The following is a 13844-nucleotide window of genomic DNA, read 5'->3' as shown; positions in this document are numbered from 1 at the left end:
ACACACAACTTTTGGGGCCATTCCCTAGACCCGATGCTCGATTTCTGACGAAACCCTAGTTCTGTTGACCGCGTCGTCTACCCCTTTGACTGCATCCCATCGGGGGTCCCCCGGTGGGCGTATGCCTACGTTTGAGCTTGGTTAGGTCATAGGTACATGTGGAAACAAGTACCATCCCCTATGATCCCAAGATTCTCTCCGGTTCACCTCCGAGGGAGTTCCCCCCTATACATGCAGAATCTGCCTAAGTGTAGGAACCCCATGTCCGAGAAGCCGGGCACACCCGGAGGGGGTAGCATTGGATATAGAACCATCTTAAATCACTTTTATGCATGCCATGTGGACACACACAACTTTTGGGGCCATTCCCTAGACCCGATGCTCGATTTCTGACGAAACCCTAGTTCTGTTGACCGCGTCGTCTACCCCTTTGACTGCATCCCATCGGGGGTCCCCCGGTGGGCGTATGCCTACGTTTGAGCTTGGTTAGGTCATAGGTACATGTGGAAACAAGTACCATCCCCTATGATCCCAAGGTTCTCTCCGGTTCACCTCCGAGGGAGTTCCCCCTATACATGCAGATCCGCCTAAGTGTAGGAACCCCATGTCCGAGAAGCCCGGCACCCCCGGAGGGGGTAGAATTGGATATAGAACCATCTTAAATCACTTTTGTGCATGCCATGTGGACACACACAACTTTTGGTGCCATTCCCTAGGTCCGATGCTCGATTTCTGACGAAACCCTAGTTCTGTTGACCGCGTCGTCTACCCCTTTGATCGCATCCCATCTGGGGTCCCCGGTGGGCGTATGCCTACGTTTGAGCTTGGTTAGGTCATAGGTACATGTGGAAACAAGTACCATCCCCTATGATCCCAAGGTTCTCTCCGGTTCACCTCCGAGGAGTTCCCCCCTATACATGCGAATCCGCCTAAGTGTAGGAACCCCATGTCCGAGAAGCCGGCACACCCGGAGGGGGTAGCATTGGATATAGAACCATCTCAAATCACTTTTGTGCATGCCATGTGGACACACACAACTTTTGGGGCCATTCCCTAGGTCCGATGCTCGATTTCCGACGAAACCCTAGTCTCCGTTGACCGCGTCGTCTACCCCTTTGATCGCATCCCATCGGGGTCCCCCGTGGGCGTATGCCTACGTTTGAGCTTGGTTAGGTCATAGGTACATGTGGAAACAAGTACCATCCCCTATGATCCCAAGGTTCTCTCCGGTTCACCTCCGAGGGAGTTCCCCCTATACATGCGGACCGCCTAAGTGTAGGAACCCCATGTCCGAGAAGCCGGCACACCCGGAGGGGGTAGCATTGGATATAGAACCATCTCAAATCACTTTTGTGCATGCCATGTGGACACACACAACTTTTGGGGCCATTCCCTAGGTCCGATGCTCGATTTCCGACGAAACCCTAGTTCCGTTGACCGCGCCGTCTACCCCTTTGATCGCATCCCATCGGGGTCCCCCGTGGGCGTATGCCTACGTTTGAGCTTGGTTAGGTCATAGGTACATGTGGAAACAAGTACCATCCCCTATGATCCCAAGGTTCTCTCCGGTTCACCTCCGAGGGAGTTCCCCCTATACATGCAGATCCGCCTAAGTGTAGGAACCCCATGTCCGAGAAGCCGGCACACCCGGAGGGGGTAGCATTGGATATAGAACCATCTCAAATCACTTTTGTGCATGCCATGTGGACACACACAACTTTTGGGGCCATTCCCTAGGTCCGATGCTCGATTTCCGACGAAACCCTAGTTCTGTTGACCGCGCCGTCTACCCCTTTGACTGCATCCCATCGGGGGTCCCCCGGTGGGCGTATGCCTACGTTTGATCTTGGTTAGGTCATAGGTACATGTGGAAACAAGTACCATCCCCTATCATCCCAAGGTTCTCTCCGGTTCACCTCCGAGGGAGTTCCCCCCTATACATGCAGAATCTGCCTAAGTGTAGGAACCCCATGTCCGAGAAGCCGGGCACACCCGGAGGGGGTAGCATTGGATATAGAACCATCTCAAATCACTTTTGTGCATGCCATGTGGACACACACAACTTTTGGGGCCATTCCCTAGGTCCGATGCTCGATTTCTGACGAAACCCTAGTTCTGTTGACCGCGCCGTCTACCCCTTTGATCGCATCCCATCGGGGTCCCCCGGTGGGCGTATGCCTACGTTTGAGCTTGCTTAGGTCATAGGTACATGTGGAAACAAGTACCATCCCCTATGATCCCAAGGTTCTCTACGGTTCACCTCCGAGGAGTTCCCCCTATACATGCGGAATCCGCCTAAGTGTAGGAACCCCATGTCCGAGAAGCCGGCACACCCGGAGGGGGTAGCATTGGATATAGAACCATCTCAAATCACTTGTGTGCATGCCATGTGGACACACACAAATTTTGGGGCAATTCCCTAGGTCCGATGCTCGATTTCTGACGAAACCGTAGTTCTGTTGACCGCGCCGTCTACCCCTTTGACTGCATCCCATCGGGGTTCCCCCGGTGGGCGTATGCCTACGTTTGAGCTTGGTTAGGTCATAGGTACATGTGGAAACAAGTACCATCCCCTATGATCCCAAGGTTCTCTACGGTTCACCTCCGAGGGAGTTCCCCCCTATACATGCATGCAGAATCTGCCTAAGTGTAGGAACCCCATGTCCGAGAAGCCGGGCACACCCGGAGGGGGAGCATTGGATATAGAACCATCTCAAATCACTTTTTTGCATGCCATGTGGACACACACAACTTTTGGGGCCATTCCCTAGGTCCGATGCTCGATTTCCGACGAAACCCTAGCTCCGTTGACCGCGCCGTCTACCCCTTTGATCGCATCCCATCGGGGTTCCCCCGTGGGCGTATGCCTACGTTTGAGCTTGGTTAGGTCATAGGTACATGTGGAAACAAGTACCATCCCCTATGATCCCAAGGTTCTCTCCGGTTCACCTCCGAGGAGTTCCCCCTATACATGCGAGAATCCGCCTAAGTGTAGGAACCCCATGTCCGAGAAGCCGGCACACCCGGAGGGGGAGCATTGGATATAGAACCATCTCAAATCACTTGTGTGCATGCCATGTGGACACACACAAATTTTGGGGCCATTCCCTAGGTCCGATGCTCGATTTCCGACGAAACCCTAGTCTCCGTTGACCGCGCCGTCTACCCCTTTGATCGCATCCCATCGGGGGTCCCCGGTGGGCGTATGCCTACGTTTGAGCTTGGTTAGGTCATAGGTACATGTGGAAACAAGTACCATCCCCTATGATCCCAAGGTTCTCTACGGTTCACCTCCGAGGGAGTTCCCCCTATACATGCGGAATCCGCCTAAGTGTAGGAACCCCATGTCCGAGAAGCCGGCACACCGTGAGGGGGTAGCATTGGATATAGAACCATCTCAAATCACTTGTGTGCATGCCATGTGGACACACACAAATTTTGGGGCCATTCCCTAGGTCCGATGCTCGATTTCTGACGAAACCCTAGTTCTGTTGACCACGCCGTCTACCCCTTTGACTGCATCCCATCGGGGTTCCCCCGGTGGGCGTATGCCTACGTTTGAGCTTGCTTAGGTCATAGGTACATGTGGAAACAAGTACCATCCCCTATGATCCCAAGGTTCTCTCCGGTTCACCTCCGAGGAGTTCCCCCCTATACATGCGGAATCCGCCTAAGTGTAGGAACCCCATGTCCGAGAAGCCGGCACACCCGGAGGGGTAGCATTGGATATAGAACCATCTCAAATCACTTGTGTGCATGCCATGTGGACACACACAAATTTTGGGGCCATTCCCTAGGTCCGATGCTCGATTTCTGACGAAACCCTAGTTCTGTTGACCGCGCCGTCTACCCCTTTGACTGCATCCCATCGGGGGTCCCCCGGTGGGCGTATGCCTACGTTTGAGCTTGGTTAGGTCATAGGTACATGTGGAAACAAGTACCATCCCCTATGATCCCAAGGTTCTCTACGGTTCACCTCCGAGGGAGTTCCCCCCTATACATGCAGAATCTGCCTAAGTGTAGGAACCCCATGTCCGAGAAGCCGGGCACACCCGGAGGGGGTAGCATTGGATATAGAACCATCTCAAATCACTTGTGTGCATGCCATGTGGACACACACAAATTTTGGGGCCATTCCCTAGGTCCGATGCTCGATTTCTGACGAAACCCTAGTTCTGTTGACCGCGCCGTCTACCCCTTTGATCGCATCCCATCGGGTTCCCCCGGTGGGCGTATGCCTACGTTTGAGCTTGGTTAGGTCATAGGTACATGTGGAAACAAGTACCATCCCCTATGATCCCAAGGTTCTCTCCGGTTCACCTCCGAGGAGTTCCCCCTATACATGCGAATCCGCCTAAGTGTAGGAACCCCATGTCCGAGAAGCCGGCACACCCGGAGGGGGTAGCATTGGATATAGAACCATCTCAAATCACTTGTGTGCATGCCATGTGGACACACACAAATTTTGGGGCCATTCCCTAGGTCCGATGCTCGATTTCTGACGAAACCCTAGCTCCGTTGACCGCGCCGTCTACCCCTTTGATCGCATCCCATCGGGGGTCCCCCGGTGGGCGTATGCCTACGTTTGAGCTTGGTTAGGTCATAGGTACATGTGGAAACAAGTACCATCCCCTATGATCCCAAGGTTCTCTCCGGTTCACCTCCGAGGAGTTCCCCCTATACATGCGGAATCCGCCTAAGTGTAGGAACCCCATGTCCGAGAAGCCGGCACACCCGGAGGGGGAGCATTGGATATAGAACCATCTCAAATCACTTGTGTGCATGCCATGTGGACACACACAAATTTTGGGGCCATTCCCTAGGTCCGATGCTCGATTTCTGACGAAACCCTAGTTCTGTTGACCGCGCCGTCTACCCCTTTGATCGCATCCCATCGGGGGTCCCCCGTGGGCGTATGCCTACGTTTGAGCTTGCTTAGGTCATAGGTACATGTGGAAACAAGTATCATACCCTATGATCCCAAGGTTCTCTACGGTTCACCTCCGAGGGAGTTCCCCCTATACATGCGAGAATCGCCTAAGTGTAGGAACCCCATGTCCGAGAAGCCGGGCACACCCGGAGGGGGTAGCATTGGATATAGAACCATCTCAAATCACTTGTGTGCATGCCATGTGGACACACACAAATTTTGGGGCCATTCCCTAGGTCCGATGCTCGATTTCTGACGAAACCCTAGTTCTGTTGACCGCGCCGTCTACCCCTTTGATCGCATCCCATCGGGGTTCCCCGGTGGGCGTATGCCTACGTTTGAGCTTGGTTAGGTCATAGGTACATGTGGAAACAAGTACCATCCCCTATGATCCCAAGGTTCTCTCCGGTTCACCTCCGAGGGAGTTCCCCCTCATACATGCGAATCCGCCTAAGTGTAGGAACCCCATGTCCGAGAAGCCGGGCACACCCGGAGGGGTAGCATTGGATATAGAACCATCTCAAATCACTTGTGTGCATGCCATGTGGACACACACAAATTTTGGGGCCATTCCCTAGGTCCGATGCTCGATTTCCGACGAAACCCTAGTTCCGTTGACCGCGCCGTCTACCCCTTTGATCGCATCCCATCGGGGTCCCCGGTGGGCGTATGCCTACGTTTGAGCTTGCTTAGGTCATAGGTACATGTGGAAACAAGTATCATACCCTATGATCCCAAGGTTCTCTACGGTTCACCTCCGAGGGAGTTCCCCCTATACATGCATGCGAGATCCGCCTAAGTGTAGGAACCCCATGTCCGAGAAGCCGGGCACACCCGGAGGGGGTAGCATTGGATATAGAACCATCTCAAATCACTTTTGTGCATGCCATGTGGACACACACAAATTTTGGGGCCATTCCCTAGGTCCGATGCTCGATTTACGACGAAACCCTAGTTCCGTTGACCGCGCCGTCTACCCCTTTGATCGCATCCCATCGGGGTTCCCCGGTGGGCGTATGCCTACGTTTGAGCTTGGTTAGGTCATAGGTACATGTGGAAACAAGTACCATCCCCTATGATCCCAAGGTTCTCTCCGGTTCACCTCCGAGGAGTTCCCCCTATACATGCGGATCCGCCTAAGTGTAGGAACCCCATGTCCGAGAAGCCGGGCACACCCGGAGGGGTAGCATTGGATATAGAACCATCTCAAATCACTTGTGTGCATGCCATGTGGACACACACAAATTTTGGGGCCATTCCCTAGGTCCGATGCTCGATTTACGACGAAACCCTAGTTCCGTTGACCGCGCCAGTCTACCCCTTTGATCGCATCCCATCGGGGGTCCCCCGGTGGGCGTATGCCTACGTTTGAGCTTGCTTAGGTCATAGGTACATGTGGAAACAAGTATCATACCCTATGATCCCAAGGTTCTCTACGGTTCACCTCCGAGGAGTTCCCCTATACATGCATGCGGAGATCCGCCTAAGTGTAGGAACCCCATGTCCGAGAAGCCGGGCACACCCGGAGGGGTAGCATTGGATATAGAACCATCTCAAATCACTTTTTTGCATGCCATGTGGACACACACAAATTTTGGGGCCATTCCCTAGGTCCGATGCTCGATTTACGACGAAACCCTAGTTCCGTTGACCGCGCCGTCTACCCCTTTGATCGCATCCCATCGGGGTCCCCCGGTGGGCGTATGCCTACGTTTGAGCTTGGTTAGGTCATAGGTACATGTGGAAACAAGTACCATCCCCTATGATCCCAAGGTTCTCTCCGGTTCACCTCCGAGGAAGTTCCCCCCTATACATGCAGAATCTGCCTAAGTGTAGGAACCCCATGTCCGAGAAGCCGGCACACCCGGAGGGGGTAGCATTGGATATAGAACCATCTCAAATCACTTGTGTGCATGCCATGTGGACACACACAAATTTTGGGGCCATTCCCTAGGTCCGATGCTCGATTTCGACGAAACCCTAGTTCCGTTGACCGCGCCGTCTACCCCTTTGATCGCATCCCATCGGGGGTCCCCGGTGGGCGTATGCCTACGTTTGAGCTTGCTTAGGTCATAGGTACATGTGGAAACAAGTATCATACCCTATGATCCCAAGGTTCTCTACGGTTCACCTCCGAGGGAGTTCCCCCCTATACATGCATGCAGAATCTGCCTAAGTGTAGGAACCCCATGTCCGAGAAGCCGGGCACACCCGGAGGGGTAGCATTGGATATAGAACCATCTCAAATCACTTTTGTGCATGCCATGTGGACACACACAAATTTTGGGGCCATTCCCTAGGTCCGATGCTCGATTTACGACGAAACCCTAGTTCCGTTGACCGCGCCGTCTACCCCTTTGATCGCATCCCATCGGGTTCCCCGGTGGGCGTATGCCTACGTTTGAGCTTGGTTAGGTCATAGGTACATGTGGAAACAAGTACCATCCCCTATGATCCCAAGGTTCTCTCCGGTTCACCTCCGAGGGAGTTCCCCCTATACATGCGAATCCGCCTAAGTGTAGGAACCCCATGTCCGAGAAGCCGGCACACCCGGAGGGGGTAGCATTGGATATAGAACCATCTCAAATCACTTGTGTGCATGCCATGTGGACACACACAAATTTTGGGGCCATTCCCTAGGTCCGATGCTCGATTTACGACGAAACCCTAGTTCCGTTGACCGCGCCGTCTACCCCTTTGACCGCATCCCATCGGGGTCCCCGGTGGGCGTATGCCTACGTTTGAGCTTGGTTAGGTCATAGGTACATGTGGAAACAAGTACCATCCCCTATGATCCCAAGGTTCTCTCCGGTTCACCTCCGAGGGAGTTCCCCCTATACATGCAGAATCTGCCTAAGTGTAGGAACCCCATGTCCGAGAAGCCGGGCACACCCGGAGGGGGTAGCATTGGATATAGAACCATCTCAAATCACTTGTGTGCATGCCATGTGGACACACACAAATTTTGGGGCCATTCCCTAGGTCCGATGCTCGATTTCTGACGAAACCCTAGTTCTGTTGACCGCGCCGTCTACCCCTTTGATCGCATCCCATCGGGGTCCCCCGGTGGGCGTATGCCTACGTTTGAGCTTGCTTAGGTCATAGGTACATGTGGAAACAAGTATCATACCCTATGATCCCAAGGTTCTCTACGGTTCACCTCCGAGGGAGTTCCCCCCTATACATGCAGAATCTCTCCCGCCCTTTTTTCCCGCCCACCCTTTTCCCGCTGCTTCTCTCCCGCCCTTTTTTCCCGCCCACCCTTTCCCGCTCCTTCTCTCCCGCCCTTTTTTCCCGCCCACCCTTTCCCGCTGCTTCTCTCCCGCCCTTTTTTCCCGCCCACCCTTTCCCGCCCATTCTCTCCCGCCATGTTTTCCCGCCGTTTCGGCCCCTCGTCGGCCTATATATAGCCATGGCTTCTCCACTAACAACACCGACAACATTTCTCCCTTCATCACTTCTCTCATCCAATAGAACCAAAAAATCCTCCGAGCTGAGCTGCCGCTGAGATGGCTCCTCGTCGCCGTAGCAACACGGGCTTCATCGGCGTTCGCTCGCGGCCTGCGGGAAATTTCGCGGCTGAAATCACCGCCGGTGGTACGCGTGTGTGGCTCGGCACCTTCTACACGAAGGAGGCTGCTCGCCCGCGCTTACGACGTTGCGGCTTGGAGGTTTGGCCGGCCGCGCCACGAAATGAACTTCCCGGAGGTCGGGTCTCCGACGGAAGCTCGGAGTCTCTCTACCGAGCCACTACTTCGCTCCACGGGGTGAAGCGCGGCGGTACAGGGCTGGCCGGCGGCGGATTGATACCACCGAGGCGGACGAGCAGTTCATGGCACGGTGGCGCGCGAGACCATCCCGGAGACGTCGAGGCAACGCGCGCATTCCGGAAGGAGAAGCGGACGTACGGAGAGAGAGAGGAGGGCGGGAAAGCGGCAGAGGAAGGCCGAGGTTGAAGCAGAGTACGCCAAAGGAGAGGCGTCGACATGGGGGGAGAATGATGAACGGTGGTTGTGGAACCTCACAACCACCGCTTCAGAGGACACCCCCAGCGAGGATGAAGATTTCGACTTCTCCGATTAATATGTGTGTGTCGAGTCCGTGTGTCTAGCGGGTCATGTGTCGACCCGAGTGTTCTTTAAATGCTTTGGTTTGTGTGTGGGTCTAGTTCTTTAAGTGTTTTGGTTCATGTGTGTGGGTGTAGTTTCTTTAAGTGCTTTGCTTCCTCCGTGTGGGTGTAGTTCTTTGTACTGTTTCAGTTCGTGTGTGGGTCTAGTTCTGTAAGCGCTTTGGTATGTGTGTGAGATTAGTTATTTAAGTATTTTGTATCGTGTGTGGGTCTTAAGTATTTTGCATCGTGTGTGGGCCATTCACCCCCTCCGAGGTTCGATTTACGGCGAAGGGGTTCTATACCGCCCTTATACATATATATAGGTTTCCCGCAAAGGGGTTCGCCAAAATAGCGAGTGAGAAATAAATAAACAAAAAAAATGATTGGGATTAATAATTATCTCTTTGGTGCAAAAAAAAAATGGAAAAACAAAAAAAATAGCCGTGCCGACGGCCTTGTTTGTGCCGTGGGTGACCGTCGCCGCACGAAGAAGGGGGACCCGGTCTTCGGTCCCTGTGCCGACGGCCGCCGTTGCGCCGTGGGCTACCGTCGGCACACTGTAGACGGCGCCGTCACAGCCTAACGGCTGGGCCCGCCTGTCTGCGCGTGTACCGACGGCCGTGGCTGTGCCGACGGTGACCTTCGGTCGCCACGTTTCGTGGCCGACGGTCCGATTTGCGCCGACGGTGACCGTCGGTGTAGCCGGCAGTGTGCCGACGGCCGGCCTGTGCCGACGGTCAGTTCCGTCGCCGGTCGACCAGGGCCTCTGTGCCGACGGCCCCGACATTTGGCCGTCGGCACATCGGCTGGCCGTCGGCACATGCCGTCTCTCCCGTAGTGACATGATCGATCGAAGGCCAAAAGCCCAAAACGTACGGCAACGTATGGAAAGCAAAGCGGCTACACGCCGAGCTATACATATGTACACACGGCATAGTGGATGCCCTATTGTAGCAGTGTTCTTAGCTTGTCGTGGACAACAAACGCATGAGAGCTTTGAGTTGTCTCTTTCAATTCCCTTTCCGTCTTCCTTGCCAGCTGAATTAACGGATATGCATGCTTGCACGTAGATGTACTAGCAGTAAGATGACGTACAATGGATAGGGTATAGACAAGATATAGAGGCGGAGGCGGAACAAGAGTGCATTAGCCGGTGTCAATTGCCACCAGTGCCCCATGGCACAATCCCTTATAGCTACGGTGCATAAAGAATGATCCAACTAAAAAAGTCTGTGTTACCGGTGATCCAGCTAAAAATAGCAACTAATTAAGGAGTAGAGGTTTGTGTTATTGTTTGATTGGACCCTAGCCACCGTTTATTTAGCTCCGCTTCTGTTAGAGCAATATCATACCGCGTACCCATATTATTCATATAACTCGTGATACAAAATGTTATCCGTGGATATAAATTTTTTACTATTGGGTATCATTAATTGGGTAGATCAATATTACACAATAGTTCATAGTCTACCTTGCGTCGGTGCATCAAAAAAATTGTGTTCTCCTTGTCCACCACCTGCATGCTGGGCTTAAAAAATAGAGAATGGAGTGGATATAGAGGGGCATTGTCAGCGTGAGGGGAAGGGTCGGTGGATCAAGAACTCGAAGGCTCACATATCAGGTCGTGATGGATAGGATATGTGTATACCTATGTGGACGGGTGGCGTGTCATGGAGGGCGGAGGCCAACCTGGATGGTGGCCAAGTCTTCTCAAAGTGAAAATTGTTTTTATCATACCCATAGATCTTCTAAATAATGGCCCATTGAGGATATTTGTATACTACCACCAAGAGTTAACAATTTGGTCCATACTAATATTTCAGTCACGCTCTGTGCACATGCCCTACACATAAATTGATGGGTAAGGTATGGGTGGTACCGGTGGTACCTATAGATATCAAAATATGCACATACCCAATTTATATGGCTAGAGTACCTGCAGGTACCCGTGTTCATGGGTAAAATTACCATCTCTAACAAGCGGAGCAACAAGAGCTATACATACATCAAATCACGCATATTCCGATCCACTCCGCGGTCATTTTTTTCCAACTGGGATTTTCTCTCCCCTTTCCATTAATTGCTCGACGGAAATACAAATGTCTTCAGATATGTGCACCAACAGTAATTCAAAGGAACACATGAAAGAAGAGAAATTATTTTGGTAGGAAAACCAGAGCTGCATGGCCTCGGCATCAAGACCATACCATGGGGCAAAAAACCTACCCCTAAACTACTACAGAACATCCAGTCTTCTCAACAACAGTCACAACCATCGATAAACCAAAAAAGCCACAAAACAAAGAAGACAGTAGCACGCATCAGCAACACACATCCCTTTAGCCTTCCATGATCATTAACCTTCCTGGAACAACAGAAGCCGAGTGCGCCACTCCATCACCAGCCATCGTTTTCTGGAACCCCATAAGCTCTGACGCCTTGTACATCAACTGCTCAGCACCCCCTTTGATCAACATCTCGTCATCAGCTCCATATAAACCTGCCCAATAACGAAGAAACGAGCACATAGAGAAGATGGTTACCATAGGAGACCTCACCACCTTTTTTTCAAAGGTTATCAAATTCCGAACATTCCATATTGCCCAGCAAGCCGCTGCCAAAATCAACATATGAAACCTTTTACCATGTGGGAAATAAACATGAAATCAAGTAATACATTGCCACAAGGAATTTGGGAAAGTTGCAGTATTAAGAGCATTGCCTACCACACCCCACACAACTTTCGCATGAGAGCAGGAGAAAAACAAATGTGGGACATTTTCCTTACAACCACAAAAGGAGCACAGCTCAGAGCCCTGCCACTTCCTTTTTTCAAATTATCACTGGTGAGAATAGCATTTCTAAAGACTTGCCACAAGAAAATTTTGATATTAAGAGGGAAACGCCTTCCAAATCCACTTACTATTGGCCCCAGCTAGATCGTTTTCCAAGCACTGATACATCGATTTTGTGGAAAACCTCTTATTAGCAGTGAGACTCCAAACCACACCATCCTCAACATCAGGTCTATTGCTTTGCAAGGCACCATTTTTTATGTATAGCTTAACAGAGCGAACGATTCTTTACCATGAAAGTCGCAAGTACGTACTGTGTACATGGGTTCAATGCACCTTCGTGGAATCGTGGTGTTAGCATCCAGAGGCAGCTAGCTCTCGCACGATCTGGTTCTCTGCACCTGCGCGCGGTTAGTGCGCGGGCGCCTCGTCTGATACAATCCGTGTGGCCGGCCGGTGGTGTAGCTACGAAATGCGCCTGGACGTAAAGCGTACCGAAGATCGAGCGATTCTCTCCGCCAGACGGCGCCGAGATCCGAGATGTTAGCTAGGGATGGTGGAAGCTAAGCAGCGGCTAGGATCGTTCAAAAAAAAAAAAAAAAAAGCAGCGGCTAGGAGACGAACCGTACCGTGTGTAGTACAGAGAGTTGCAGACGAACCGATCGATCGACGCGAACGACGGCACGCGCGCCTGGACCTCCATCGCCACCTCTTGCCACGAATTCACACTCAATTGTGCAAAGTTATTGTACCCCAAAGTTGGGTATCTAGAGAGTAGTCGTCGTTAAGGCAACGCTAGCTTAGAAGGGTATCGACAGTTTTTTCTTTTTCTGACTTGGGGGTATCGATAGTTAATTAGTAGGGTGAAGAGTATAAATGGATCCAATAATTTTTCGAATCCGCTTCAAGATATTCATATCCGATTTTAAGAAATCTGGCGGATAAGAATACTCGATTCTGAAATGGTGCCTAAATACGATATAAGATATGGTATAGCAAAGTAGCATGCAAATGTAGATTATCCGAAAACTAAGTAGGATTATCTAAATGTTTTAAACCGAATAATCCGATTTTCGAGTCAAAACCAAGGCCAATCTCACAGAGTCAATAGTTGAGTTACTGAGTTCATTTCGCCAGCATGCGTGTCTAGCTCTAAATTTTTACCACATGATTGAACTATTTATTTTATATTTATACCATCACGTTGGTGCTTAGGTTTTAAACTAAATAGTGTCTCTATTTTCTTAACTACTTAACTCGTGCAAAGATGAAAGGTTAAAATCCTCTCAAGTTTTGTTGGAATTATAGTTATTTGCCCATGAGAGTATTTATCCGATTATTTTCGTTAGGCGTCCAATTCTGCGCCATTTTTTATTTAAGTCACATGTGTCTAGTATATCCACATTCAAATCCACAACCGGTCAATATCGCCTTCGATATAAATTCGTAAAAAAATATATGATAAAAGACACGAGCATAATACAATTCGATCTGATCCGTTTACACTCCTACTAGGGTGTATACTCCGACAATGTGCCAAGCCCACCATACACCATACCTGAGGCTACATCAAGAAGCTACTAGCCACACCTCTAGGTTCTTTCCTCTTGGACCTCTCACTTGACATTTTTCTCACTTTTTTTTTGACAAGAAGCAGTCGGTGCATAGGTGACCTTGAAAAAAAACTTTAGTTCGAGAGGCAGATTAATGCTAAGTTGGAAGTAATCAGTATTGTGTGTCACGAGATTTTGTGTCATGATTTTACCCATGTACTTCCTCTGTCCCAAAATATAAGGCGCCTAAGGTTAGTTAAAAGTTAACGTCTTCTAACTTTGATCAATTTTATAAAAAAAATTATAAACATCTACAATACTAAATCAATATCAATAGATTCACCATAAAATATATTTTCTCAAAGTATCCATTCAATATTATAGATATGGATATTTTTTTCCTTTTTTATCAAAGTAGTAAGGTTTGACTTTTGATTAATCTTAGGCGTCTTATA

Source organism: Lolium rigidum, chromosome 7, assembly GCF_022539505.1.
Source record: "Lolium rigidum isolate FL_2022 chromosome 7, APGP_CSIRO_Lrig_0.1, whole genome shotgun sequence".
Taxonomy (NCBI): Eukaryota; Viridiplantae; Streptophyta; class Magnoliopsida; order Poales; family Poaceae; genus Lolium; species Lolium rigidum.
Note: the sequence above shows the minus strand (reverse complement) of the source record.